Source organism: Phallusia mammillata, chromosome 4 (genome assembly GCF_965637545.1).
Source record: "Phallusia mammillata chromosome 4, kaPhaMamm4.hap1.1, whole genome shotgun sequence".
NCBI classification, from domain to species: domain Eukaryota; kingdom Metazoa; phylum Chordata; class Ascidiacea; order Phlebobranchia; family Ascidiidae; genus Phallusia; species Phallusia mammillata.
The window spans coordinates 8,464,523-8,488,755 of NC_137255.1; the positions used below are offsets into that span (position 1 = coordinate 8,464,523).

Genomic DNA, 24,233 nt, shown 5'->3' on the forward strand with positions numbered 1-24,233 from the left:
AAGTACATTTTAAATGACTGGGTAATCGATACACATCTGTCTTATATTGTACGCTTCCGTGCCTTACAATCAAATCTATCATTTGAAAAAACAAACCAACAATTAAATGCGTGAACGCAAGGTTTCTTACTTCGATCTTTGAACAGTTTGTTTGTTCAATGCAATATAATTGCCACTTAAACAAAATGTTGTCTTCGTGTCAAATGCTTTGGTACAAGCCATGCCAAACACTTGAAAAGAATTCCAAATCACCTGGTTTGCCTGATTTACAAATCTGCCTCATCCAATCTAATACTTCGCACAAAATATCGCCCAACGTGGGGCTCGAACCCACGACCGTTGGATTAAGAGTCCAACGCTCTACCGACTGAGCTAGCCGGGCGCACAAGGTTGCAGTCGACTCAAAATGCGTAAATCTTCCAGGCAATACACATCACATAGGTGTGAACATACGACAATGGCAAAGGTTCGAACTTTCTGTTTTGAACAAGCCTTATGTATACATGCAGTTAACACATCGGCTCGTTGGTCTAGGGGTATGATTCTCGCTTTGGGTGCGAGAGGTCCCGGGTTCAAATCCCGGACGAGCCCTTCTAGAACACTTTTGGTCGCAACGTACAAGTACATTTTAAATTACTGGGTAATCGATACACGTCTGTCTTATATCGCACGCTTCCATTTGTTAGAATCAAATCTATCATTTGAAAAAAACGAACAAACAATTAAATGCGTGAACGCAACGTTTCATACTTTGATCTTTAAACAGTTTGTTTTTTCAATGCAATATAATAGCCACTTAAACAAAATGTTGTCTTTGTGTCAAATGCTTTGGTACAAATCATGCCAAACAATTGAAAAAAAGCCAAATCAGCCACTTTATCGGAACTGCAAATTTTTCTTATCCAATTTAATACTTCGCACAAACTATCGCCCAACGGGGGGCTCGAACCCACGACCTCCAACGCTCTACCGACTGAGCTAGCCGGGCGCACAAGGTTGCAGTCGACTCAAAATGCGTAAACCTTCCAAGCAATACACATCACATAGGTGTGAACATACGACAATGGTAAAGGTTCGAACTTTCTGTTTTGAACAATCCTTATGTATACATGCAGTTAACAGATCGGCTCGTTGGTCCAGCGGTATGATTCTCGCTTTGGGTGCGAGTAGTCCCGGGTTCAAATCCCGGACGAGCCCTTCTAGAACACTTTTGGTCGCAACGTTCAAGTACATTTTAAATGACTGGGTAATCGATACACGTCTGTCTTATATTGTACGCTTCCGTGCCTTACAATCAAATCTATCATTTGAAAAAACAAACCAACAATTAAATGCGTGAACGCAAGGTTTCTTACTTCTATCTTTGAACAGTTTGTTTGTTACATGCAATATAATTGCCACTTAAACAAAATGTTGTCTTCGTGTCAAATGCTTTGGTACAAGCCATGCCAAACACTTGAAAAGAATTCCAAATCAGCTAGTTTGCCTGATTTACAAATCTGTCTCATCCAATCTAATACTTCGCACAAAATATCGCCCAACGTGGGGCTCGAACCCATGACCGTTGGATTAAGAGTCCAACGCTCTACCGACTGAGCTAGCCGGGCGCACAAGGTTACAGTCGACTCAAAATGGGTAAATCTTCCCAGCAATACACATCACATAGGTGTGAACATACGACAATGGCAAAGGATCGAACTTTCTGTTTTGAACAAGCTTGATGTATACATGCAGTTAACACATCGGCTCGTTGGTCTAGGGGTATGATTCTCGCTTTGGGTGCGAGAGGTCCCGGATTCAAACCCCGGACGAGCCCTTCTATAACACTTTTGGTCGCAACGTACAAGTATATTTTGAATGACTGGGTTATCGAAACAATCTGTCTTATATCGCGCGCTTCCATTTGTTAGAATCAAATCTATCATTTGAAAAAAACGAACAAACAATTAAATGCGTGAACGCAACGTTTCTTACTTTGATCTTTAAACAGCTTGTTTGTTCAATGCAATATAATTGCCACTTAAACAAAATGTTGTCTTTGTGTCAAATGCTTTGGTACAAATCATGCAAAACAATTGAAAAAAAGCCAAATCAGCCACTTTATCGAGACTGCAAATTTTTCTTATCCAATCTAATACTTCGCACAAACTATCGCCCAACGTGGGGCTCGAACCCGCGACCTCCAACGCTCTACCGACTGAGCTAGCCGGGCGCACAAGGTTGCAGTCGACTCAAAATGCGTAAACCTTCCAAGCAATAAATATCACATAGACGTGAACATACGACAATGGCAAAGGATCGAACTTTCTGGTTAAAACAACTCTTGTTTATACGTGCAGTTGACACATCGGCTCGTTGGTCTAGGGGTATGATTCTCGCTTAGGGTGCGAGAGGTCCCGGGTTCAAATCCCGGACGAGCCCTTCTAGAACACTTTTGGTCGCAACGTACAAGTACATTTTAAATGACTGGGTAATCGATACACGTCTGTCTTATATTGTACGCTTCCGTGCCTTACAATCAAATCTATCATTTGAGAAAACAAACCAACAATTAAATGCGTGAACGCAAGGTTTCTTACTTCGATCTTTGAACAGTTTGTTTGTTACATGCAATATAATTGCCACTTAAACAAAATGTTGTCTTCGTGTCAAATGCTTTGGTAAAAGCCATGCCAAACACTTGAAAAGAATTCCAAATCAGCTAGTTTGCCTGATTTACAAATCTGTCTCATCCAATCTAATACTTCGCACAAACTATCGCCCAACGGGGGGCTCGAACCCACGACCTCCAACGCTCTACCGACTGAGCTAGCCGGGCGCACAAGGTTGCAGTCGACTCAAAATGCGTAAACCTTCCAAGCAATACATATTACATAGGTGTGAACATACGACAATGGCAAAGGATCGAACTTTCTGTTTTGAACAAGCCTGATGTATACATGCAGTTAACACATCGGCTCGTTGGTCTAGGGGTATGATTCTCGCTTAGGGTGCGAGAGGTTCGGGGTTCAAATCCCGGACGAGCTCTTCTATAACACTTTTGGTCGCAACGTACAAGTACATTTTAAATGACTGGGTTATCGATACACGTCTGTCTTATATCGTACGCTTCCGTGCCTTACAATCAAATCTATCATTTGAAAAAACAAACCAACAATTAAATGCGTGAACGCAAGCTTTCTTACTTTGATCTTTGAACAGTTTGTTTGTTCAATGTAATATAATTGCCACTTACACAAAATGTTGTCTTCGTGTCAAATGCTTTGGTACAAGCCATGCCAAACACTTGAAAAGAATTCCAAATCAGCTGGTTTGCCTGATTTACAAATCTGTCTCATCCAATCTAATACTTCGCACAAACTATCGCCCAACGGGGGGCTCGAACCCACGACCTCCAACGCTCTACCGACTGAGCTAGCCGGGCGCACAAGGTTGCAGTCGACTCAAAATGCGTAAACCTTCCAAGCAATACATATCACATAGGTGTGAACATACGACAATGGCAAAGGTTCGAACTTTCTGTTTTGAACAAGCCTTATGTATACATGCAGTTAACACATCGGCTCGTTGGTCTAGGCGTATGATTCTCGCTTCGGGTGCGAGAGGTCCCGGGTTCAAATCCCGGACGAGCCCTTCTAGAACACTTTTGGTCGCAACGTACAAGTACATTTTTAATTACTGGGTTATCGATACACGTCTGTCTTATATCGTTGGCTTCCGTGCCTTACAATCAAATCTATCATTTGAAAAAACAAACCAACAATTAAATGCGTGAACGCAAGGTTTCTTACTTCGATCTTTAAACAGTTTGTTTGTTACATGCAATATAATTGCCACTTCAACAAAATGTTGTCTTCGTGTCAAATGCTTTGGTACAAGCCATGCCAAACACTTGAAAAGAATTCCAAATCAGCTGGTTTGCCTGATTTACAAATCTGTCTCATCCAATCTAATACTTCGCACAAAACATCGCCCAACGTGGGGCTCGAACCCACGACCGTTGGATTAAGAGTCCAACGCTCTACCGACTGAGCTAGCCGGGCGCACAAGGTTGCAGTCGACTCAAAATGCGTAAACCTTCCAAGCAATACACATCACATAGGTGTGAACATACGACAATGGCAAAGGTTCGAACTTTCTGTTTTGAACAAGCCTTATGTATACATGCAGTTAACACATCGGCTCGTTGGTCTAGGCGTATGTTTCTCGCTTAGGGTGCGAGAGGTCCCGGGTTCAAATCCCGGACGAGCCCTTCTAGAACATTTTTGGTCGCAACGTACAAGTACATTTTTAATTACTGGGTAATCGATACACGTCTGTCTTATATTGTACGCTTCCATGTCTTACAATCAAATCTATCATTTGAAAAAACAAACCAACAATTAAATGCGTGAACGCAAGGTTTCTTACTTCGATCTTTAAACAGTTTGTTTGTTACATGCAATATAATTGCCACTTAAACAAAATGTTGTCTTCGTGTCAAATGCTTTGGTACAAGCCATGCCAAACACTTGAAAAGAATTCAAATCAGCTGGTTTGCCTGATTTACAAATCTGTCTCATCCAATCTAATACTTCGCACAAAACATCGCCCAACGTGGGGCTCGAACCCACGACCGTTGGATTAAGAGTCCAACGCTCTACCGACTGAGCTTGCCGGGGGCACAACGTTGCAGTCGACTCAAAATGCGTAAATCTTCCAAGCAATACACATCACATAGGTGTGAACATACGACAATGGCAAAGTTTCGAACTTTCTGTTTTGAACAAGCCTGATGTATACATGCAGTTAACACATCGGCTCGTTGGTCTAGGGGTATGATTCTCGCTTTGGGTGCGAGAGGTCCCGGGTTCAAATCCCGGACGAGCCCTTCTATAACACTTTTGGTCGCAACGTACAAGTATATTTTGAATGACTGGGTTATCGAAACAATCTGTCTTATATCGCACGCTTCCATTTGTTAGAATCAAATCTATCATTTGAAAAAACAAACCAACAATTAAATGCGTGAACGCAACGTTTCTTACTTTGATCTGTAAACAGTTTGTTTGTTCAATGCAATATAATTGCCACTTAAACAAAATGTTGTCTTCGTGTCAAATGCTTTGGTACAAGCCATGCCAAACACTTGAAAAGAATTCCAAATCAGCTGGTTTGCCTGATTTACAAATCTGTCTCATCCAATCTAATACTTCGCACAAAATATCGCCCAACGTGGGGCTCGAACCCACGACCGTTGGATTAAGAGTCCAACGCTCTACCGACTGAGCTAGCCGGGCACACAAGGTTGCAGTCGACTCAAAATGGGTAAACCTTCCAAGCAATACACATCACATAGGTGTGAACATACGACAATGGCAAAGGTTCGAACTTTCTGTTTTGAACAAGCCTTATGTATACATGCAGTTAACACATCGGCTCGTTGGTCTAGGGGTATGATTCTCGCTTAGGGTGCGAGAGGTCCCGGGTTCAAATCCCGGACGAGCCCTTCTAGAACACTTTTGGTCGCAACGTACAAGTACATTTTAAATGACTGGGTAATCGATACACGTCTGTCTTATATTGTACGCTTCCGTGCCTTACAATCAAATCTATCATTTGAGAAAACAAACCAACAATTAAATGCGTGAACGCAAGGTTTCTTACTTCGATCTTTGAACAGTTTGTTTGTTACATGCAATATAATTGCCACTTAAACAAAATGTTGTCTTCGTGTCAAATGCTTTGGTAAAAGCCATGCCAAACACTTGAAAAGAATTCCAAATCAGCTAGTTTGCCTGATTTACAAATCTGTCTCATCCAATCTAATACTTCGCACAAACTATCGCCCAACGGGGGGCTCGAACCCACGACCTCCAACGCTCTACCGACTGAGCTAGCCGGGCGCACAAGGTTGCAGTCGACTCAAAATGCGTAAACCTTCCAAGCAATACATATTACATAGGTGTGAACATACGACAATGGCAAAGGATCGAACTTTCTGTTTTGAACAAGCCTGATGTATACATGCAGTTAACACATCGGCTCGTTGGTCTAGGGGTATGATTCTCGCTTAGGGTGCGAGAGGTTCGGGGTTCAAATCCCGGACGAGCTCTTCTATAACACTTTTGGTCGCAACGTACAAGTACATTTTAAATGACTGGGTTATCGATACACGTCTGTCTTATATCGTACGCTTCCGTGCCTTACAATCAAATCTATCATTTGAAAAAACAAACCAACAATTAAATGCGTGAACGCAAGCTTTCTTACTTTGATCTTTGAACAGTTTGTTTGTTCAATGTAATATAATTGCCACTTACACAAAATGTTGTCTTCGTGTCAAATGCTTTGGTACAAGCCATGCCAAACACTTGAAAAGAATTCCAAATCAGCTGGTTTGCCTGATTTACAAATCTGTCTCATCCAATCTAATACTTCGCACAAACTATCGCCCAACGGGGGGCTCGAACCCACGACCTCCAACGCTCTACCGACTGAGCTAGCCGGGCGCACAAGGTTGCAGTCGACTCAAAATGCGTAAACCTTCCAAGCAATACATATCACATAGGTGTGAACATACGACAATGGCAAAGGTTCGAACTTTCTGTTTTGAACAAGCCTTATGTATACATGCAGTTAACACATCGGCTCGTTGGTCTAGGCGTATGATTCTCGCTTCGGGTGCGAGAGGTCCCGGGTTCAAATCCCGGACGAGCCCTTCTAGAACACTTTTGGTCGCAACGTACAAGTACATTTTTAATTACTGGGTTATCGATACACGTCTGTCTTATATCGTTGGCTTCCGTGCCTTACAATCAAATCTATCATTTGAAAAAACAAACCAACAATTAAATGCGTGAACGCAAGGTTTCTTACTTCGATCTTTAAACAGTTTGTTTGTTACATGCAATATAATTGCCACTTCAACAAAATGTTGTCTTCGTGTCAAATGCTTTGGTACAAGCCATGCCAAACACTTGAAAAGAATTCCAAATCAGCTGGTTTGCCTGATTTACAAATCTGTCTCATCCAATCTAATACTTCGCACAAAACATCGCCCAACGTGGGGCTCGAACCCACGACCGTTGGATTAAGAGTCCAACGCTCTACCGACTGAGCTAGCCGGGCGCACAAGGTTGCAGTCGACTCAAAATGCGTAAACCTTCCAAGCAATACACATCACATAGGTGTGAACATACGACAATGGCAAAGGTTCGAACTTTCTGTTTTGAACAAGCCTTATGTATACATGCAGTTAACACATCGGCTCGTTGGTCTAGGCGTATGTTTCTCGCTTAGGGTGCGAGAGGTCCCGGGTTCAAATCCCGGACGAGCCCTTCTAGAACATTTTTGGTCGCAACGTACAAGTACATTTTTAATTACTGGGTAATCGATACACGTCTGTCTTATATTGTACGCTTCCATGTCTTACAATCAAATCTATCATTTGAAAAAACAAACCAACAATTAAATGCGTGAACGCAAGGTTTCTTACTTCGATCTTTAAACAGTTTGTTTGTTACATGCAATATAATTGCCACTTAAACAAAATGTTGTCTTCGTGTCAAATGCTTTGGTACAAGCCATGCCAAACACTTGAAAAGAATTCAAATCAGCTGGTTTGCCTGATTTACAAATCTGTCTCATCCAATCTAATACTTCGCACAAAACATCGCCCAACGTGGGGCTCGAACCCACGACCGTTGGATTAAGAGTCCAACGCTCTACCGACTGAGCTTGCCGGGGGCACAACGTTGCAGTCGACTCAAAATGCGTAAATCTTCCAAGCAATACACATCACATAGGTGTGAACATACGACAATGGCAAAGTTTCGAACTTTCTGTTTTGAACAAGCCTGATGTATACATGCAGTTAACACATCGGCTCGTTGGTCTAGGGGTATGATTCTCGCTTTGGGTGCGAGAGGTCCCGGGTTCAAATCCCGGACGAGCCCTTCTATAACACTTTTGGTCGCAACGTACAAGTATATTTTGAATGACTGGGTTATCGAAACAATCTGTCTTATATCGCACGCTTCCATTTGTTAGAATCAAATCTATCATTTGAAAAAACAAACCAACAATTAAATGCGTGAACGCAAGCTTTCTTACTTTGATCTTTGAACAGTTTGTTTGTTCAATGTAATATAATTGCCACTTACACAAAATGTTGTCTTCGTGTCAAATGCTTTGGTACAAGCCATGCCAAACACTTGAAAAGAATTCCAAATCAGCTGGTTTGCCTGATTTACAAATCTGTCTCATCCAATCTAATACTTCGCACAAACTATCGCCCAACGGGGGGCTCGAACCCACGACCTCCAACGCTCTACCGACTGAGCTAGCCGGGCGCACAAGGTTGCAGTCGACTCAAAATGCGTAAACCTTCCAAGCAATACATATCACATAGGTGTGAACATACGACAATGGCAAAGGTTCGAACTTTCTGTTTTGAACAAGCCTTATGTATACATGCAGTTAACACATCGGCTCGTTGGTCTAGGCGTATGATTCTCGCTTCGGGTGCGAGAGGTCCCGGGTTCAAATCCCGGACGAGCCCTTCTAGAACACTTTTGGTCGCAACGTACAAGTACATTTTTAATTACTGGGTTATCGATACACGTCTGTCTTATATCGTTGGCTTCCGTGCCTTACAATCAAATCTATCATTTGAAAAAACAAACCAACAATTAAATGCGTGAACGCAAGGTTTCTTACTTCGATCTTTAAACAGTTTGTTTGTTACATGCAATATAATTGCCACTTAAACAAAATGTTGTCTTCGTGTCAAATGCTTTGGTACAAGCCATGCCAAACACTTGAAAAGAATTCCAAATCAGCTGGTTTGCCTGATTTACAAATCTGTCTCATCCAATCTAATACTTCGCACAAAACATCGCCCAACGTGGGGCTCGAACCCACGACCGTTGGATTAAGAGTCCAACGCTCTACCGACTGAGCTAGCCGGGCGCACAAGGTTGCAGTCGACTCAAAATGCGTAAACCTTCCAAGCAATACACATCACATAGGTGTGAACATACGACAATGGCAAAGGTTCGAACTTTCTGTTTTGAACAAGCCTTATGTATACATGCAGTTAACACATCGGCTCGTTGGTCTAGGCGTATGTTTCTCGCTTAGGGTGCGAGAGGTCCCGGGTTCAAATCCCGGACGAGCCCTTCTAGAACATTTTTGGTCGCAACGTACAAGTACATTTTTAATTACTGGGTAATCGATACACGTCTGTCTTATATTGTACGCTTCCATGTCTTACAATCAAATCTATCATTTGAAAAAACAAACCAACAATTAAATGCGTGAACGCAAGGTTTCTTACTTCGATCTTTAAACAGTTTGTTTGTTACATGCAATATAATTGCCACTTAAACAAAATGTTGTCTTCGTGTCAAATGCTTTGGTACAAGCCATGCCAAACACTTGAAAAGAATTCAAATCAGCTGGTTTGCCTGATTTACAAATCTGTCTCATCCAATCTAATACTTCGCACAAAACATCGCCCAACGTGGGGCTCGAACCCACGACCGTTGGATTAAGAGTCCAACGCTCTACCGACTGAGCTAGCCGGGGGCACAAGGTTGCAGTCGACTCAAAATGCGTAAATCTTCCCAGCAATACACATCACATAGGTGTGAACATACGACAATGGCAAAGTTTCGAACTTTCTGTTTTGAACAAGCCTGATGTATACATGCAGTTAACACATCGGCTCGTTGGTCTAGGGGTATGATTCTCGCTTTGGGTGCGAGAGGTCCCGGGTTCAAATCCCGGACGAGCCCTTCTAGAACACTTTTGGTCGCAACGTACAAGTATATTTTGAATGACTGGGTTATCGAAACAATCTGTCTTATATCGCACGCTTCCATTTGTTAGAATCAAATCTATCATTTGAAAAAACAAACCAACAATTAAATGCGTGAACGCAACGTTTCTTACTTTGATCTGTAAACAGTTTGTTTGTTCAATGCAATATAATTGCCACTTAAACAAAATGTTGTCTTCGTGTCAAATGCTTTGGTACAAGCCATGCCAAACACTTGAAAAGAATTCCAAATCAGCTGGTTTGCCTGATTTACAAATCTGTCTCATCCAATCTAATACTTCGCACAAAATATCGCCCAACGTGGGGCTCGAACCCACGACCGTTGGATTAAGAGTCCAACGCTCTACCGACTGAGCTAGCCGGGCGCACAAGGTTGCAGTCGACTCAAAATGCGTAAACCTTCCAAGCAATACATATCACATAGGCGTGAACATACGACAATGGCAAAGGATCGAATTTTCTGGTTAAAACAACTCTTGTTTATACGTGCAGTTGACACATCGGCTCGTTGGTCTAGGGGTATGATTCTCGCTTTGGGTGCGAGAGGTCCCGGGTTCAAATCCCGGACGAGCCCTTCTATAACACTTTTGGTCGCAACGTACAAGTACATTTTAAACGACTGGGTTATCGATACACGTCTGTCTTATATCGTACGCTTCCGTGCCTTACAATCAAATCTATCATTTGAAAAAACAAACCAACAATTAAATGCGTGAACGCAAGGTTTCTTTCTTCGATCTTTGAACAGTTTGTTTGTTACATGCAATATAATTGCCACTTAAACAAAATGTTGTCTTCGTGTCAAATGCTTTGGTACAAGCCATGCCAAACACTTGAAAAGAATTCCAAATCAGCTGGTTTGCCTGATTTACAAATATGTCTCATCCAATCTAATACTTCGCACAAAATATCGCCCAACGGGGGGCTCGAACCCACGACCGTTGGATTAAGAGTCCAACGCTCTACAGACTGAGCTAGCCGGGCGCACAAGGTTGCAGTCGACTCAAAATGCGTAAACCTTCCAAGCAATACACATCACATAGGTGTGAACATACGACAATGGCAAAGGTTCGAACTTTCTGTTTTGAACAAGCCTTATGTATACATGCAGTTAACACATCGGCTCGTTGGTCTAGGGGTATGATTATCGCTTAGGGTGCGAGAGGACCCGGGTTCAAATCCCGGACGAGCCCTTCTAGAACACTTTTGGTCGCAACGTACAAGTACATTTTAAATGACTGGGTTATCGATACACGTCTGTCTTATATCGTACGCTTCCGTGCCTTACAATCAAATCTATCATTTGAAAAAACAAACCAACAATTAAATGCGTGAACGCAAGGTTTCTTACTTCGATCTTTGAACAGTTTGTTTGTTCAATGCAATATAATTGCCACTTAAACAAAATGTTGTCTTCGTGTCAAATGCTTTGGTACAAGCCATGCCAAACACTTGAAAAGAATTCCAAATCACCTGGTTTGCCTGATTTACAAATCTGTCTCATCCAATCTAATACTTCGCACAAAATATCGCCCAACGTGGGGCTCGAACCCACGACCGTTGGATTAAGAGTCCAACGCTCTACCGACTGAGCTAGCCGGGCGCACAAGGTTGCAGTCGACTCAAAATGCGTAAACCTTCCAAGCAATACACATCACATAGGTGTGAACATACGACAATGCCAAAGGTTCGAACTTCCTGTTTTGAAGAAGCCTTATGTATACATGCAGTTAACACATCGGCTCGTTGGTCTAGGGGTATGATTCTCGCTTTGGGTGCGAGAGGTCTCGGGTTCAAATCCCGGACGAGCCCTTCTAGAACACTTTTGGTCGCAACGTACAAGTACATTTTAAATTACTGGGTAATCGATACACGTCTGTCTTATATTGTACGCTTCCATGTCTTACAATCAAATCTATCATTTGAAAAAACAAACCAACAATTAAATGCGTGAACGCAAGGTTTCTTACTTCGATCTTTGAACAGTTTGTTTGTTACATGCAATATAATTGCCACTTAAACAAAATGTTGTCTTCGTGTCAAATGCATTGGTACAAGCCATGCCAAACACTTGAAAAGAATTCCAAATCAGCTGGTTTGCCTGATTTACAATTCTGTCTCATCCAATCTAATACTTCGCACAAAATATCGCCCAACGTGGGGCTCGAACCTACGACCGTTGGATTAAGAGTCCAACGCTCTACCGACTGAGCTAGCCGGGCGCACAAGGATGCAGTCGACTCAAAATGCGTAAACCTTCCAAGCAATACATATCGCATAGGCGTGAACATACGACAATGGGAAAGGATCGAACTTTCTGGTTAAAACAAATCTTGTTTATACGTGCAGTTGACACATCGGCTCGTTGGTCTAGGGGACATAGGTGTGAACATACGACAATGGCAAAGGTTCGAACGGTCTGTTTTGAACAAGCCTTATGTATACATGCAGTTAACACATCGGCTGGTTGGTCTAGGGGTATGATTCTCGCTTTGGGTGCGAGAGGTCTCGGGTTCAAATCCCGGACGAGCCCTTCTAGAGCACTTTTGGTCGCAACGTACAAGTACATTTTAAATTACTGGGTAATCGATACACGTCTGTCTTATATCGTACGCTTCCGTGCCTTACAATCAAATCTATCATTTGAAAAAACAAACCAACAATTAAATGCGTGAACGCAAGGTTTCTTTCTTCGATCTTTGAACAGTTTGTTTGTTACATGCAATATAATTGCCACTTAAACAAAATGTTGTCTTCGTGTCAAATGCTTTGGTACAAGCCATGCCAAACACTTGAAAAGAATTCCAAATCAGCTGGTTTGCCTGATTTACAAATATGTCTCATCCAATCTAATACTTCGCACAAAATATCGCCCAACGTGGGGCTCGAACCCACGACCGTTGGATTAAGAGTCCAACGCTCTACAGACTGAGCTAGCCGGGCGCACAAGGTTGCAGTCGACTCAAAATGCGTAAACCTTCCAAGCAATACACATCACATAGGTGTGAACATACGACAATGGCAAAGGTTCGAACTTTCTGTTTTGAACAAGCCTTATGTATACATGCAGTTAACACATCGGCTCGTTGGTCTAGGGGTATGATTCTCGCTTAGGGTGCGAGAGGACCCGGGTTCAAATCCCGGACGAGCCCTTCTAGAACACTTTTGGTCGCAACGTACAAGTACATTTTAAATGACTGGGTTATCGATACACGTCTGTCTTATATCGTACGCTTCCGTGCCTTACAATCAAATCTATCATTTGAAAAAACAAACCAACAATTAAATGCGTGAACGCAAGGTTTCTTACTTCGATCTTTGAACAGTTTGTTTGTTCAATGCAATATAATTGCCACTTAAACAAAATGTTGTCTTCGTGTCAAATGCTTTGGTACAAGCCATGCCAAACACTTGAAAAGATTTCCAAATCAGCTGGTTTGCCTGATTTACAAATCTGTCCCATCCAATCTAATACTTCGCACAAAATATCGCCCAACGTGGGGATCGAACCCACGACCGTTGGATTAAGAGTCCAACGCTCTACCGACTGAGCTAGCCGGGCGCACAAGGTTGCAGTCGACTCAAAATGCGTAAACCTTCCAAGCAATACACATCACATAGGTGTGAACATACGACAATGGCAAAGGTTCGAACTTCCTGTTTTGAACAAGCCTTATGTATACATGCAGTTAACACATCGGCTCGTTGGTCTAGGGGTATGATTCTCGCTTTGGGTGCGAGAGGTCTCGGGTTCAAATCCCGGACGAGCCCTTCTAGAACACTTTTGGTCGCAACGTACAAGTACATTTTAAATTACTGGGTAATCGATACACGTCTGTCTTATATTGTACGCTTCCATGTCTTACAATCAAATCTATCATTTGAAAAAACAAACCAACAATTAAATGCGTGAACGCAAGGTTTCTTACTTCGATCTTTGAACAGTTTGTTTGTTACATGCAATATAATTGCCAATTCAACAAAATGTTGTCTTCGTGTCAAATGCATTGGTACAAGCCATGCCAAACACTTGAAAAGAATTCCAAATCAGCTGGTTTGCCTGATTTACAAATCTGTCTCATCCAATCTAATACTTCGCACAAAATATCGCCCAACGTGGGGCTCGAACCGACGACCGTTGGATTAAGAGTCCAACGCTCTACCGACTGAGCTAGCCGGGCGCACAAGGATGCAGTCGACTCAAAATGCGTAAACCTTCCAAGCAATACATATCGCATAGGCGTGAACATACGACAATGGGAAAGGATCGAACTTTCTGGTTAAAACAACTCTTGTTTATACGTGCAGTTGACACATCGGCTCGTTGGTCTAGGGGACATAGGTGTGAACATACGACAATGGCAAAGGTTCGAACGGTCTGTTTTGAACAAGCCTTATTAACACATCGGCTGGTTGGTCTAGGGGTATGATTCTCGCTTTGGGTGCGAGAGGTCTCGGGTTCAAATCCCGGACGAGCCCTTCTAGAGCACTTTTGGTCGCAACGTACAAGTACATTTTAAATTACTGGGTAATCGATACACGTCTGTCTTATATTGTACGCTTCCATGTCTTACAATCAAATCTATCATTTGAAAAAACAAACCAACAATTAAATGCGTGAACGCAAGGTTTCTTACTTCGATCTTTGAACAGTTTGTTTGTTACATGCAATATAATTGCCACTTAAACAAAATGTTGTCTTCGTGTCAAATGCATTGGTACAAGCCATGCCAAACACTTGAAAAGAATTCCAAATCAGCTGGTTTGCCTGATTTACAAATCTGTCTCATCCAATCTAATACTTCGCACAAAATATCGCCCAACGTGGGGCTCGAACCGACGACCGTTGGATTAAGAGTCCAACGCTCTACCGACTGAGCTAGCCGGGCGCACAAGGTTGCAGTCGACTCAAAATGCGTAAACCTTCCAAGCAATACATATCGCATTGGCGTGAACATACGACAATGGCAAAGGATCGAACTTTCTGGTTAAAACAACTCTTGTTTATACGTGCAGTTGACACATCGGCTCGTTGGTCTAGGGGACATAGGTGTGAACATACGACAATGGCAAAGGTTCGAACTTTCTGTTTTGAACAAGCCTTATGTATACATGCAGTTGACACATCGGCTCGTTGGTCTAGGGGTATGATTCTCGCTTTGGGTGCAAGAGGTCCCGGGTTCAAATCCCGGACGAGCCCTTCTAGAACACTTTTGGTCGCAACGTACAAGTATATTTTGAATGACTGGGTTATCGAAACAATCTGTCTTATATCGCACGCTTCCATTTGTTAGAATCAAATCTATCATTTGAAAAAAACGAACAAACAATTAAATGCGTGAACGCAACGTTTCATACTTTGATCTTTAAACAGTTTGTTTTTTCAATGCAATATAATAGCCACTTAAACAAAATGTTGTCTTTGTGTCAAATGCTTTGGTACAAATCATGCCAAACAATTGAAAAAAAGGCAAATCAGCCACTTTATCGGAACTGCAAATTTTTCTTATCCAATTTGATACTTCGCACAAACTATCGCCCAACGGGAGGCTCGAACCCACGACCTCCAACGCTCTACCGACTGAGCTAGCCGGGCGCACAAGGTTGCAGTCGACTCAAAATGCGTAAACCTTCCAAGCAATACATATCACATAGGCGTGAACATACGACAATGGCAAAGGATCGAACTTTCTGGTTAAAACAACTCTTGTTTATACGTGCTGTTGACACATCGGCTCGTTGGTCTAGGGGTATGATTCTTGCTTAGGGTGCGAGAGGTCCCGGGTTCAAATCCCGGACGAGCCCTTCTATAACACTTTTGGTCGCAACGTACAAGTACATTTTAAACGACTGGGTTATCGATACACGTCTGTCTTATATCGTACGCTTCCGTGCCTTACAATCAAATCTATCATTTGAAAAAACAAACCAACAATTAAATGCGTGAACGCAAGGTTTCTTACTTCGATCTTTGAACAGTTTGTTTGTTACATGCAATATAATTGCCACTTAAACAAAATGTTGTCTTCGTGTCAAATGCTTTGGTACAAGCCATGCCAAACACTTGGAAAAAGTCCAACGCTCTACCGACTGAGCTAGCCGGGCGCACAAGGTTGCAGTCGACTCAAAATGCGTAAACCTTCCAAGCAATACACATCACATAGGTGTGAACATACGACAATGGCAAAGGTTCGAACTTTCTGTTTTGAACATTCCTTATGTATTCATGCAGTTAACAGATCGGCTCGTTGGTCCAGGGGTATGATTCTCGCTTTGGGTGCGAGAGGTCCCGGGTTCAAATCCCGGACGAGCCCTTCTAGAACACTTTTGGTCGCAACGTACAAGTACATTTTAAATGACTGGGTATTCGATACACGTCTGTCTTATATTGTACGCTTCCGTGCCTTACAATCAAATCTATCATTTGAAAAAACAAACCAACAATTAAATGCGTGAACGCAAGGTTTCTTACTTCGATCTTTGAACAGATTGTTTGTTACATGCAATATAATTGCCACTTAAACAAAATGTTGTCTTCGTGTCAAATGCTTTGGTACAAGCCATGCCAAACACTTGAAAAGAATTCCAAATCAGCTAGTTTGCCTGATTTACAAATCTGTCTCATCCAATCTAATACTTCGCACAAAATATCGCCCAACGTGGGGCTCGAACCCATGACCGTTGGATTAAGAGTCCAACGCTCTACCGACTGAGCTAGCCGGGCGCACAAGCTTGCAGTCGACTCAAAATGCGTAAATCTTCCCAGCAATACACATCACATAGGTGTGAACATACGACAATGGCAAAGGATCGAACTTTCTGTTTTGAACAAGCCTGATGTATACATGCAGTTAACACATCGGCTCGTTGGTCTAGGGGTATGATTCTCGCTTTGGGTGCGAGAGTTCCGGGTTCAAATCCCGGACGAGCCCTTCTATAACACTTTTGGTCGCAACGTACAAGTACATTTTAAAAGACTGGGTTATCGATACACGTCTGTCTTATATCGTACGCTTCCGTGCCTTACAATCAAATCTATCATTTGAAAAAACAAACCAACAATTAAATGCGTGAACGCAAGGTTTCTTACTTCGATCTTTGAACAGTTTGTTTGTTACATGCAATATAATTGCCACTTAAACAAAATGTTGTCTTCGTGTCAAATGCTTTGGTACAAGCCATGCCAAACACTTGGAAAAAGTCCAACGCTCTACCGACTGAGCTAGCCGGGCGCACAAGGTTGCAGTCGACTCAAAATGCGTAAACCTTCCAAGCAATACACATCACATAGGTGTGAACATACGACAATGGCAAAGGTTCGAACTTTCTGTTTTGAACATTCCTTATGTTTTCATGCAGTTAACAGATCGGCTCGTTGGTCCAGGGGTATGATTCTCGCTTTGTGTGCGAGTAGTCCCGGGTTCAAATCCCGGACGACCCCTTCTAGAACACTTTTGGTCGCAACGTACAAGTACATTTTAAATGACTGGGTAATCGATACACGTCTGTCTTATATTGTACGATTCCGTGCCTTACAATCAAATCTATCATTTGAAAAAACAAACCAACAATTAAATGCGTGAACGCAAGGTTTCTTACTTCGATCTTTGAACAGTTTGTTTGTTACATGCAATATAATTGCCACTTAAACAAAATGTTGTCTTCGTGTCAAATGCTTTGGTACAATCCATGCCAAACACTTGAAAAGAATTTCAAATCAGCTAGTTTGCCTGATTTACAAATCTGTCTCATCCAATCTAATACTTCGCACAAAATATCGCCCAACGTGGGGCTCGAACCCATGACCGTTGGATTAAGAGTCCAACGCTCTACCGACTGAGCTAGCCGGGCGCACAAGGTTGCAGTCGACTCAAAATGCGTAAATCTTCCCAGCAATACACATCACATAGGTGTGAACATACGACAATGGCAAAGGATCGAACTTTCTGTTTAGAACAAGCCTGATGTATACATGCAGTTAACACATCGGCTCGTTGGTCTAGGGGTATGATTCTCGCTTTGGGTGCGAGAGGTCCCGGATTCAAATCCCGGACGAGCCCTTCTATAACACTTTTGGTCGCAACGTACAAGTATATTTTGAATGACTGGGTTATCGAAACAATCTGTCTTATATCGCACGCTTCCATTTGTTAGAATCAAATCTATCATTTGAAAAAAACGAACAAACAATTAAATGCGTGAACGCAACGTTTCATACTTTGATCTTTAAACAGTTTGTTTTTTCAATGCAATATAATAGCCACTTAAACAAAATGTTGTCTTTGTGTCAAATGTTTTGGTACAAATCATGCCAAACAATTGAAAAAAAGCCAAATCAGCCACTTTATCGGAACTGCAAATTTTTCTTATCCAATTTAATACTTCGCACAAACTATCGCCCAACGGGGGGCTCGAACCCACGACCTCCAACGCTCTACCGACTGAGCTAGCCGGGCGCACAAGGTTGCAGTCGACTCAAAATGCGTAAACCTTCCAAGCAATACATATCACATAGGCGTGAACATACGACAATGGGAAAGGATCGAACTTTCTGGTTAACACAACTCTTGTTTATACGTGCAGTTGACACATCGGCTCGTTGGTCTAGGCGTATGATTCTCGCTTAGGGTGCGAGAGGACCCGGGTTCAAATCCCGGACGAGCCCTTCTATAACACTTTTGGTCGCAACGTACAAGTACATTTTAAATGACTGGGTAATCGATACACGTCTGTCTTATATCGTACGCTTCCGTGCCTTACAATCAAATCTATCATTTGAAAAAACAAACCAACAATTAAATGCGTGAACGCAAGGTTTCTTACTTCGATCTTTGAACAGTTTGTTTGTTACATGCAATATAATTGCCACTTAAACAAAATGTTGTCTTCGTGTCAAATGCTTTGGTACAAGCCATGCCAAACACTTGAAAAGAATTTCAAATCAGCTAGTTTGCCTGATTTACAAATCTGTCTCATCCAATCTAATACTTCGCACAAAATATCGCCCAACGTGGGGCTCGAACCCATGACCGTTGGATTAAGAGTCCAACGCTCTACCGACTGAGCTAGCCGGGCGCACAAGCTTGCAGTCGACTCAAAATGCGTAAATCTTCCCAGCAATACACATCACATAGGTGTGAACATACGACAATGGCAAAGGATCGAACTTTCTGTTTAGAACAAGCCTGATGTATACATGCAGTTAACACATCGGCTCGTTGGTCTAGGGGTATGATTCTCGCTTTGGGTGCGAGAGGTCCCGGATTCAAATCCCGGACGAGCCCTTCTATAACACTTTTGGTCGCAACGTACAAGTATATTTTGAATGACTGGGTTATCGAAACAATCTGTCTTATATCGCACGCTTCCATTTGTTAGAATCAAATCTATCATTTGAAAAAAACGAACAAACAATTAAATGCGTGAACGCAACGTTTCATACTTTGATCTTTAAACAGTTTGTTTTTTCAATGCAATATAATAGCCACTTAAACAAAATGTTGTCTTTGTGTCAAATGTTTTGGTACAAATCATGCCAAACAATTGAAAAAAAGCCAAATCAGCCACTTTATCGGAACTGCAAATTTTTCTTATCCAATTTAATACTTCGCACAAACTATCGCCCAACGGGGGGCTCGAACCCACGACCTCCAACGCTCTACCGACTGAGCTAGCCGGGAGCATAAGGTTGCAGTCGACTCAAAATGCGTAAACCTTCCAAGCAATACATATCACATAGGCGTGAACATACGACAATGGCAAAGGATCGAACTTTCTGGTTAACACAACTCTTGTTTATACGTGCAGTTGACACATCGGCTCGTTGGTCTAGGCGTATGATTCTCGCTTAGGGTGCGAGAGGACCCGGGTTCAAATCCCGGACGAGCCCTTCTATAACACTTTTGGTCGCAACGTACAAGTACATTTTAAATGACTGGGTTATCGATACACGTCTGTCTTATATCGTACGCTTCCGTGCCTTACAATCAAATCTATCATTTGAAAAAACAAACCAACAATTAAATGCGTGAACGCAAGGTTTCTTACTTCGATCTTTGAACAGTTTGTTTGTTCAATGCAATATAATTGCCACTTAAACAAAATGTTGTCTTCATGTCAAATGCTTTGGTACAAGCCATGCCAAACACTTGAAAAGAATTCCAAATCACCTGGTTTGCCTGATTTACAAATCTGTCTCATCCAATCTAATACTTCGCACAAAATATCGCCCAACGTGGGGCTCGAACCCACGACCGTTGGATTAAGAGTCCAACGCTCTACCGACTGAGCTAGCCGGGCGCACAAGGTTGCAGTCGACTCAAAATGGGTAAACCTTCCAAGCAATACACATCACATAGGTGTGAACATACGACAATGGCAAAGGTTCGAACTTTCTGTTTTGATCGGCTCGTTGGTCTAGGGGTATGATTCTCGCTGTGGGTGCGAGAGGTCCCGCGTTCAAATCCCGGACGAGCCCTTCTAGAACACTTTTGGTCGCAACGTACAAGTACATTTTAAATGACTGGGTAATCGATACACGTCTGTCTTATATTGTACGCTTCCGTGCCTTACAATCAAATCTATCATTTGAAAAAACAAACCAACAATTAAATGCGTGAACGCAAGGTTTCTTACTTCGATCTTTGAACAATTTGTTTGTTACATGCAATATAATTGCCACTTAAACAAAATGTTGTCTTCGTGTCAAATGCTTTGGTACAAGCCATGTCAAACACTTGAAAAGAATTCCAAATCAGCTAGTTTGCCTGATTTACAAATCTGTCTCATCCAATCTAATACTTCGCACAAAATATCGCCCAACGTGGGGCTCGAACCCATGACCGTTGGATTAAGAGTCCAACGCTCTACCGACTGAGCTAGCCGGGCGCACAAGGTTGCAGTCGACTCAAAATGCGTAAATCTTCCCAGCAATACACATCACATAGGTGTGAACATACGACAATGGCAAAGGATCGAACTTTCTGTTTTGAACAAGCCTGATGTATACATGCAGTTAACACATCGGCTCGTTGGTCTAGGGGTATGATTCTCGCTTTGGGTGCGAGAGGTCCCGGATTCAAATCCCGGACGAGCCCTTCTATAACACTTTTGGTCGCAACGTACAAGTATATTTTGAATGACTGGGTTATCGAAACAATCTGTCTTATATCGCACGCTTCCATTTGTTAAAATCAAATCTATCATTTGAAAAAAAAAACGAACAAACAATTAAATGCGTGAACTCAACGTTTCTTACTTTGATCTTTAAACAGTTTGTTTGTTCAATGCAATATAATTGCCACTTAAACAAAATGTTGTCATTGTGTCAAATGCTTTGGTACAAATCATGCCAAACAATTGAAAAAAAGCCGAATCAGCCACTTTATCGGAACTGCAAATTTTTCTTATCCAATCTAATACTTCGCACAAACTATCGCCCAACGTGGGGCTCGAACCCACGACCATTGGATTAAGAGTCTAACGCTCTACCGACTGAACTAGCCGGGCGCACAAGGTTGCAGTCGACACAAAATGGGTAAACCTTCCAAGCAATACACATCACACAGGCGTGAACATACGATAATGGCAAAGGATCGAACTTTCTGGTCAAAACAATTCTTGTTTATACGTGCAGTTGACACATCGGCTCGTTGATCTAGGGCAGTAGTTCTCAAACTGTGCGTCGCGACGCCCTGGTGCGTCGTTTCAATCTTCCAAGGGCGTCACAAAGTAGTTTCGTTTCGTGGCTTTTTGTTGTTGTATCAATAAACACAGCTTTAATAACAAGTTTCCTCAATAACTTTTATTTCCTTGTGCGTCGCAAGTCCAGAAAACTTTTCCAGGGGCGTCGCAACAACAAAAAGTTTGAGAACCACTGGTCTAGGGGTATGATTCTCGCTTAGGGTGCGAGAGGTCCCGGGTTCAAATCCCGGACGAGCCCTTCTATAACACTTTTGGTCGCAACGTACAAGTACATTTTAAATGACTGGGTTATCGATACACGTCTGTCTTATATCGTACGCATCCGTGCCTTACAATCAAATCTATCATTTGAAAAAACCAACCAACAATTAAATGCGTGAACGCAAGGTTTCTTACTTCGATCTTTGAACAGTTTGTTTGTTCAATGCAATATAATTGCCACTTAAACAAAATGTTGTCTTTGTGTCAAATGCTTTGGTACAAATCATGCCAAACAATTGAAAAAAAGCCAAATCAGCCACTTTATCGGAACTGCAAATTTTTCTTATCCAATCTAATACTTCGCACAAACTATCGCCCAACGAGGGGCTCGAACCCACGACCGTTGGATTAAGTATCCAACGCTCTACCGACTGAGCTAGCCGGGCGCACAAGGTTGCAGTCGACTCAAAATGCGTAAACCTTCCAAGCAATACACATCACATAGGTGTGAACATACGACAATGGCAAAGGTTCGAACTTTCTGTTTTGAACAAGCCTTATGTATACATGCAGTTAACACATCGGCTCGTTGGTCTAGGGGTATGATTCTCGCTTAGCGTGCGAGAGGTCCCGGGTTCAAATCCCGGACGAGCCCTTCTGTAACACTTTTGGTCGCAACGTACAAGTACATTTTAAATGACTGGGTTATCGAAACAATCTGTCTTATATCGCACGCTTCCATTTGTTAGAATCAAATCTATCATTTGAAAAAAAACCGAACAAACAATTAAATGCGTGAACTCAACGTTTCTTACTTTGATCTTTAAACAGTTTGTTTGTTCAATGCAATATAATTGCCACTTAAACAAAATGTTGTCTTTGTGTCAAATGCTTTGGTACAAATCATGCCAAACAATTGAAAAAAAGCCAAATCAGCCACTTTATCGGAACTGCAAATTTTTCTTATCCAATCTAATACTTCGCACAAACTATCGCCCAAAGTGGGGCTCGAACCCACGACCGTTGGATTAAGAGTCCAACGCTCTACCGACTGAGCTAGCCGGGCGCACAAGGTTGCAGTCGACTCAAAATGCGTAAACCTTCCAAGCAATACACATCACATAGGTGTGAACATACGACAATGGCAAAGGTTCGAACATTCTGTTTTGAACAAGCCTTATGTATACAAGCAGTTAACACATCGGCTCGTTGGTCTAGGGGTATGATTCTCGCTTAGGGTGCGAGAGGTCCCGGGTTCAAATCCCGGACGAGCCCTTCTATAACACTTTTGGTCGCAACGTACAAGTACATTTTAAATGACTGGGTTATCGAAACAATCTGTCTTATATCGCACGCTTCCATTTGTTAGAATCAAATCTATCATTTGAAAAAAAAACGAACAAACAATTAAATGCGTGAACGCAACGTTTCTTACTTTGATCTTTAAACAGTTTGTTTGTTCAATGCAATATAATTGCCACTGAAACAAAATGTTGTCATTGTGTCAAATACTTTGGTACAAATCATGCCAAACAATTGAAAAAAAGCCAAATCAGCCACTTTATCGGAACTGCAAATTTTTCTTATCCAATTTAATACTTCGCACAAACTATCGCCCAACGGGGGGCTCGAACCCACGACCTCCAACGCTCTACCGACTGAGCTAGCCGGGCGCACAAGGTTGCAGTCGACTCAAAATGCGTAAACCTTCCAAGCAAAACATATCACATAGGCGTGAACATACGACAATGGCAAAGGATCGAACTTTCTGGTTAACACAACTCTTGTTTATACGTGCAGTTGACACATCGGCTCGTTGGTCTAGGCGTATGATTCTCGCTTAGGGTGCGAGAGGACCCGGGTTCAAATCCCGGACGAGCCCTTCTATAACACTTTTGGTCGCAACGTACAAGTACATTTTAAATGACTGGGTTATCGATACACGTCTGTCTTATATCGTACGCTTCCGTGCCTTACAATCAAATCTATCATTTGAAAAAACAAACCAACAATTAAATGCGTGAACGCAAGGTTTCTTACTTCGATCTTTGAACAATTTGTTTGTTACATGCAATATAATTGCCACTTAAACAAAATGTTGTCTTCGTGTCAAATGCTTTGGTACAAGCCATGTCAAACACTTGAAAAGAATTCCAAATCAGCTAGTTTGCCTGATTTACAAATCTGTCTCATCCAATCTAATACTTCGCACAAAATATCGCCCAACGTGGGGCTCGAACCCATGACCGTTGGATTAAGAGTCCAACGCTCTACCGACTGAGCTAGCCGGGCGCACAAGGTTGCAGTCGACTCAAAATGCGTAAATCTTCCCAGCAATACACATCACATAGGTGTGAACATACGACAATGGCAAAGGATCGAACTTTCTGTTTTGAACAAGCCTGATGTATACATGCAGTTAACACATCGGCTCGTTGGTCTAGGGGTATGATTCTCGCTTTGGGTGCGAGAGGTCCCGGATTCAAATCCCGGACGAGCCCTTCTA

The 24,233-nt window shown here is 42.2% G+C and overlaps 57 non-coding genes across 57 annotated transcripts; 31 read left to right on the top strand and 26 right to left on the bottom strand.

The window, feature by feature from the left end:
* Positions 1-309: 309 nt before the first annotated feature.
* Positions 310-382, bottom strand: Trnak-cuu (transfer RNA lysine (anticodon CUU)). The gene has a single exon. It is a non-coding gene; the product is annotated as a tRNA-Lys (tRNA).
* A 137-nt stretch (positions 383-519) lies between these two features.
* Positions 520-591, top strand: Trnap-ugg (transfer RNA proline (anticodon UGG)). Its single transcript has one exon. It is a non-coding gene; the product is annotated as a tRNA-Pro (tRNA).
* Positions 592-1,125: 534 nt separating this feature from the next.
* On the top strand, positions 1,126-1,197 carry Trnap-ugg (transfer RNA proline (anticodon UGG)). The gene has a single exon. It is a non-coding gene; the product is annotated as a tRNA-Pro (tRNA).
* Positions 1,198-1,534: 337 nt separating this feature from the next.
* Trnak-cuu (transfer RNA lysine (anticodon CUU)) lies at positions 1,535-1,607 on the bottom strand. Its single transcript has one exon. It is a non-coding gene; the product is annotated as a tRNA-Lys (tRNA).
* A 137-nt stretch (positions 1,608-1,744) lies between these two features.
* Trnap-ugg (transfer RNA proline (anticodon UGG)) lies at positions 1,745-1,816 on the top strand. The gene has a single exon. It is a non-coding gene; the product is annotated as a tRNA-Pro (tRNA).
* A 533-nt stretch (positions 1,817-2,349) lies between these two features.
* Trnap-agg (transfer RNA proline (anticodon AGG)) lies at positions 2,350-2,421 on the top strand. The gene has a single exon. It is a non-coding gene; the product is annotated as a tRNA-Pro (tRNA).
* Positions 2,422-3,561: 1,140 nt separating this feature from the next.
* On the top strand, positions 3,562-3,633 carry Trnap-cgg (transfer RNA proline (anticodon CGG)). Its single transcript has one exon. It is a non-coding gene; the product is annotated as a tRNA-Pro (tRNA).
* A 337-nt stretch (positions 3,634-3,970) lies between these two features.
* Trnak-cuu (transfer RNA lysine (anticodon CUU)) lies at positions 3,971-4,043 on the bottom strand. The gene has a single exon. It is a non-coding gene; the product is annotated as a tRNA-Lys (tRNA).
* A 545-nt stretch (positions 4,044-4,588) lies between these two features.
* Positions 4,589-4,663, bottom strand: Trnak-cuu (transfer RNA lysine (anticodon CUU)). The gene has a single exon. It is a non-coding gene; the product is annotated as a tRNA-Lys (tRNA).
* A 135-nt stretch (positions 4,664-4,798) lies between these two features.
* Positions 4,799-4,870, top strand: Trnap-ugg (transfer RNA proline (anticodon UGG)). Its single transcript has one exon. It is a non-coding gene; the product is annotated as a tRNA-Pro (tRNA).
* Positions 4,871-5,206: 336 nt separating this feature from the next.
* Positions 5,207-5,279, bottom strand: Trnak-cuu (transfer RNA lysine (anticodon CUU)). Its single transcript has one exon. It is a non-coding gene; the product is annotated as a tRNA-Lys (tRNA).
* A 137-nt stretch (positions 5,280-5,416) lies between these two features.
* Positions 5,417-5,488, top strand: Trnap-agg (transfer RNA proline (anticodon AGG)). Its single transcript has one exon. It is a non-coding gene; the product is annotated as a tRNA-Pro (tRNA).
* Positions 5,489-6,628: 1,140 nt separating this feature from the next.
* Trnap-cgg (transfer RNA proline (anticodon CGG)) lies at positions 6,629-6,700 on the top strand. The gene has a single exon. It is a non-coding gene; the product is annotated as a tRNA-Pro (tRNA).
* Positions 6,701-7,037: 337 nt separating this feature from the next.
* Positions 7,038-7,110, bottom strand: Trnak-cuu (transfer RNA lysine (anticodon CUU)). The gene has a single exon. It is a non-coding gene; the product is annotated as a tRNA-Lys (tRNA).
* A 545-nt stretch (positions 7,111-7,655) lies between these two features.
* Positions 7,656-7,730, bottom strand: Trnak-cuu (transfer RNA lysine (anticodon CUU)). The gene has a single exon. It is a non-coding gene; the product is annotated as a tRNA-Lys (tRNA).
* A 135-nt stretch (positions 7,731-7,865) lies between these two features.
* Positions 7,866-7,937, top strand: Trnap-ugg (transfer RNA proline (anticodon UGG)). The gene has a single exon. It is a non-coding gene; the product is annotated as a tRNA-Pro (tRNA).
* A 533-nt stretch (positions 7,938-8,470) lies between these two features.
* Positions 8,471-8,542, top strand: Trnap-cgg (transfer RNA proline (anticodon CGG)). The gene has a single exon. It is a non-coding gene; the product is annotated as a tRNA-Pro (tRNA).
* A 337-nt stretch (positions 8,543-8,879) lies between these two features.
* Positions 8,880-8,952, bottom strand: Trnak-cuu (transfer RNA lysine (anticodon CUU)). The gene has a single exon. It is a non-coding gene; the product is annotated as a tRNA-Lys (tRNA).
* Positions 8,953-9,497: 545 nt separating this feature from the next.
* Positions 9,498-9,572, bottom strand: Trnak-cuu (transfer RNA lysine (anticodon CUU)). Its single transcript has one exon. It is a non-coding gene; the product is annotated as a tRNA-Lys (tRNA).
* Positions 9,573-9,707: 135 nt separating this feature from the next.
* Trnap-ugg (transfer RNA proline (anticodon UGG)) lies at positions 9,708-9,779 on the top strand. The gene has a single exon. It is a non-coding gene; the product is annotated as a tRNA-Pro (tRNA).
* Positions 9,780-10,115: 336 nt separating this feature from the next.
* Trnak-cuu (transfer RNA lysine (anticodon CUU)) lies at positions 10,116-10,188 on the bottom strand. Its single transcript has one exon. It is a non-coding gene; the product is annotated as a tRNA-Lys (tRNA).
* Positions 10,189-10,325: 137 nt separating this feature from the next.
* Trnap-ugg (transfer RNA proline (anticodon UGG)) lies at positions 10,326-10,397 on the top strand. The gene has a single exon. It is a non-coding gene; the product is annotated as a tRNA-Pro (tRNA).
* A 337-nt stretch (positions 10,398-10,734) lies between these two features.
* Trnak-cuu (transfer RNA lysine (anticodon CUU)) lies at positions 10,735-10,807 on the bottom strand. The gene has a single exon. It is a non-coding gene; the product is annotated as a tRNA-Lys (tRNA).
* A 137-nt stretch (positions 10,808-10,944) lies between these two features.
* On the top strand, positions 10,945-11,016 carry Trnap-agg (transfer RNA proline (anticodon AGG)). Its single transcript has one exon. It is a non-coding gene; the product is annotated as a tRNA-Pro (tRNA).
* A 337-nt stretch (positions 11,017-11,353) lies between these two features.
* On the bottom strand, positions 11,354-11,426 carry Trnak-cuu (transfer RNA lysine (anticodon CUU)). Its single transcript has one exon. It is a non-coding gene; the product is annotated as a tRNA-Lys (tRNA).
* A 137-nt stretch (positions 11,427-11,563) lies between these two features.
* Trnap-ugg (transfer RNA proline (anticodon UGG)) lies at positions 11,564-11,635 on the top strand. The gene has a single exon. It is a non-coding gene; the product is annotated as a tRNA-Pro (tRNA).
* A 337-nt stretch (positions 11,636-11,972) lies between these two features.
* Positions 11,973-12,045, bottom strand: Trnak-cuu (transfer RNA lysine (anticodon CUU)). The gene has a single exon. It is a non-coding gene; the product is annotated as a tRNA-Lys (tRNA).
* Positions 12,046-12,284: 239 nt separating this feature from the next.
* Trnap-ugg (transfer RNA proline (anticodon UGG)) lies at positions 12,285-12,356 on the top strand. The gene has a single exon. It is a non-coding gene; the product is annotated as a tRNA-Pro (tRNA).
* A 337-nt stretch (positions 12,357-12,693) lies between these two features.
* Positions 12,694-12,766, bottom strand: Trnak-cuu (transfer RNA lysine (anticodon CUU)). The gene has a single exon. It is a non-coding gene; the product is annotated as a tRNA-Lys (tRNA).
* Positions 12,767-12,903: 137 nt separating this feature from the next.
* Positions 12,904-12,975, top strand: Trnap-agg (transfer RNA proline (anticodon AGG)). Its single transcript has one exon. It is a non-coding gene; the product is annotated as a tRNA-Pro (tRNA).
* Positions 12,976-13,312: 337 nt separating this feature from the next.
* Positions 13,313-13,385, bottom strand: Trnak-cuu (transfer RNA lysine (anticodon CUU)). Its single transcript has one exon. It is a non-coding gene; the product is annotated as a tRNA-Lys (tRNA).
* A 137-nt stretch (positions 13,386-13,522) lies between these two features.
* Positions 13,523-13,594, top strand: Trnap-ugg (transfer RNA proline (anticodon UGG)). Its single transcript has one exon. It is a non-coding gene; the product is annotated as a tRNA-Pro (tRNA).
* A 337-nt stretch (positions 13,595-13,931) lies between these two features.
* Trnak-cuu (transfer RNA lysine (anticodon CUU)) lies at positions 13,932-14,004 on the bottom strand. The gene has a single exon. It is a non-coding gene; the product is annotated as a tRNA-Lys (tRNA).
* A 226-nt stretch (positions 14,005-14,230) lies between these two features.
* Trnap-ugg (transfer RNA proline (anticodon UGG)) lies at positions 14,231-14,302 on the top strand. Its single transcript has one exon. It is a non-coding gene; the product is annotated as a tRNA-Pro (tRNA).
* A 337-nt stretch (positions 14,303-14,639) lies between these two features.
* Trnak-cuu (transfer RNA lysine (anticodon CUU)) lies at positions 14,640-14,712 on the bottom strand. Its single transcript has one exon. It is a non-coding gene; the product is annotated as a tRNA-Lys (tRNA).
* Positions 14,713-14,951: 239 nt separating this feature from the next.
* Trnap-ugg (transfer RNA proline (anticodon UGG)) lies at positions 14,952-15,023 on the top strand. The gene has a single exon. It is a non-coding gene; the product is annotated as a tRNA-Pro (tRNA).
* A 533-nt stretch (positions 15,024-15,556) lies between these two features.
* On the top strand, positions 15,557-15,628 carry Trnap-agg (transfer RNA proline (anticodon AGG)). Its single transcript has one exon. It is a non-coding gene; the product is annotated as a tRNA-Pro (tRNA).
* A 437-nt stretch (positions 15,629-16,065) lies between these two features.
* On the top strand, positions 16,066-16,137 carry Trnap-ugg (transfer RNA proline (anticodon UGG)). Its single transcript has one exon. It is a non-coding gene; the product is annotated as a tRNA-Pro (tRNA).
* Positions 16,138-16,474: 337 nt separating this feature from the next.
* Trnak-cuu (transfer RNA lysine (anticodon CUU)) lies at positions 16,475-16,547 on the bottom strand. Its single transcript has one exon. It is a non-coding gene; the product is annotated as a tRNA-Lys (tRNA).
* A 137-nt stretch (positions 16,548-16,684) lies between these two features.
* Trnap-ugg (transfer RNA proline (anticodon UGG)) lies at positions 16,685-16,755 on the top strand. The gene has a single exon. It is a non-coding gene; the product is annotated as a tRNA-Pro (tRNA).
* An 846-nt stretch (positions 16,756-17,601) lies between these two features.
* On the bottom strand, positions 17,602-17,674 carry Trnak-cuu (transfer RNA lysine (anticodon CUU)). Its single transcript has one exon. It is a non-coding gene; the product is annotated as a tRNA-Lys (tRNA).
* Positions 17,675-17,811: 137 nt separating this feature from the next.
* Trnap-ugg (transfer RNA proline (anticodon UGG)) lies at positions 17,812-17,883 on the top strand. Its single transcript has one exon. It is a non-coding gene; the product is annotated as a tRNA-Pro (tRNA).
* A 533-nt stretch (positions 17,884-18,416) lies between these two features.
* Trnap-agg (transfer RNA proline (anticodon AGG)) lies at positions 18,417-18,488 on the top strand. The gene has a single exon. It is a non-coding gene; the product is annotated as a tRNA-Pro (tRNA).
* A 337-nt stretch (positions 18,489-18,825) lies between these two features.
* Trnak-cuu (transfer RNA lysine (anticodon CUU)) lies at positions 18,826-18,898 on the bottom strand. Its single transcript has one exon. It is a non-coding gene; the product is annotated as a tRNA-Lys (tRNA).
* Positions 18,899-19,035: 137 nt separating this feature from the next.
* On the top strand, positions 19,036-19,107 carry Trnap-ugg (transfer RNA proline (anticodon UGG)). The gene has a single exon. It is a non-coding gene; the product is annotated as a tRNA-Pro (tRNA).
* A 533-nt stretch (positions 19,108-19,640) lies between these two features.
* On the top strand, positions 19,641-19,712 carry Trnap-agg (transfer RNA proline (anticodon AGG)). The gene has a single exon. It is a non-coding gene; the product is annotated as a tRNA-Pro (tRNA).
* Positions 19,713-20,049: 337 nt separating this feature from the next.
* On the bottom strand, positions 20,050-20,122 carry Trnak-cuu (transfer RNA lysine (anticodon CUU)). Its single transcript has one exon. It is a non-coding gene; the product is annotated as a tRNA-Lys (tRNA).
* A 515-nt stretch (positions 20,123-20,637) lies between these two features.
* Trnak-cuu (transfer RNA lysine (anticodon CUU)) lies at positions 20,638-20,710 on the bottom strand. Its single transcript has one exon. It is a non-coding gene; the product is annotated as a tRNA-Lys (tRNA).
* A 137-nt stretch (positions 20,711-20,847) lies between these two features.
* Trnap-ugg (transfer RNA proline (anticodon UGG)) lies at positions 20,848-20,919 on the top strand. The gene has a single exon. It is a non-coding gene; the product is annotated as a tRNA-Pro (tRNA).
* Positions 20,920-21,258: 339 nt separating this feature from the next.
* Positions 21,259-21,331, bottom strand: Trnak-cuu (transfer RNA lysine (anticodon CUU)). The gene has a single exon. It is a non-coding gene; the product is annotated as a tRNA-Lys (tRNA).
* Positions 21,332-22,100: 769 nt separating this feature from the next.
* On the bottom strand, positions 22,101-22,173 carry Trnak-cuu (transfer RNA lysine (anticodon CUU)). Its single transcript has one exon. It is a non-coding gene; the product is annotated as a tRNA-Lys (tRNA).
* A 137-nt stretch (positions 22,174-22,310) lies between these two features.
* Positions 22,311-22,382, top strand: Trnaa-agc (transfer RNA alanine (anticodon AGC)). The gene has a single exon. It is a non-coding gene; the product is annotated as a tRNA-Ala (tRNA).
* Positions 22,383-22,720: 338 nt separating this feature from the next.
* Positions 22,721-22,793, bottom strand: Trnak-cuu (transfer RNA lysine (anticodon CUU)). Its single transcript has one exon. It is a non-coding gene; the product is annotated as a tRNA-Lys (tRNA).
* A 137-nt stretch (positions 22,794-22,930) lies between these two features.
* Positions 22,931-23,002, top strand: Trnap-agg (transfer RNA proline (anticodon AGG)). The gene has a single exon. It is a non-coding gene; the product is annotated as a tRNA-Pro (tRNA).
* A 535-nt stretch (positions 23,003-23,537) lies between these two features.
* On the top strand, positions 23,538-23,609 carry Trnap-agg (transfer RNA proline (anticodon AGG)). Its single transcript has one exon. It is a non-coding gene; the product is annotated as a tRNA-Pro (tRNA).
* A 337-nt stretch (positions 23,610-23,946) lies between these two features.
* Trnak-cuu (transfer RNA lysine (anticodon CUU)) lies at positions 23,947-24,019 on the bottom strand. Its single transcript has one exon. It is a non-coding gene; the product is annotated as a tRNA-Lys (tRNA).
* Positions 24,020-24,156: 137 nt separating this feature from the next.
* Positions 24,157-24,228, top strand: Trnap-ugg (transfer RNA proline (anticodon UGG)). The gene has a single exon. It is a non-coding gene; the product is annotated as a tRNA-Pro (tRNA).
* The last annotated feature ends 5 nt before the right edge of the window (positions 24,229-24,233 follow it).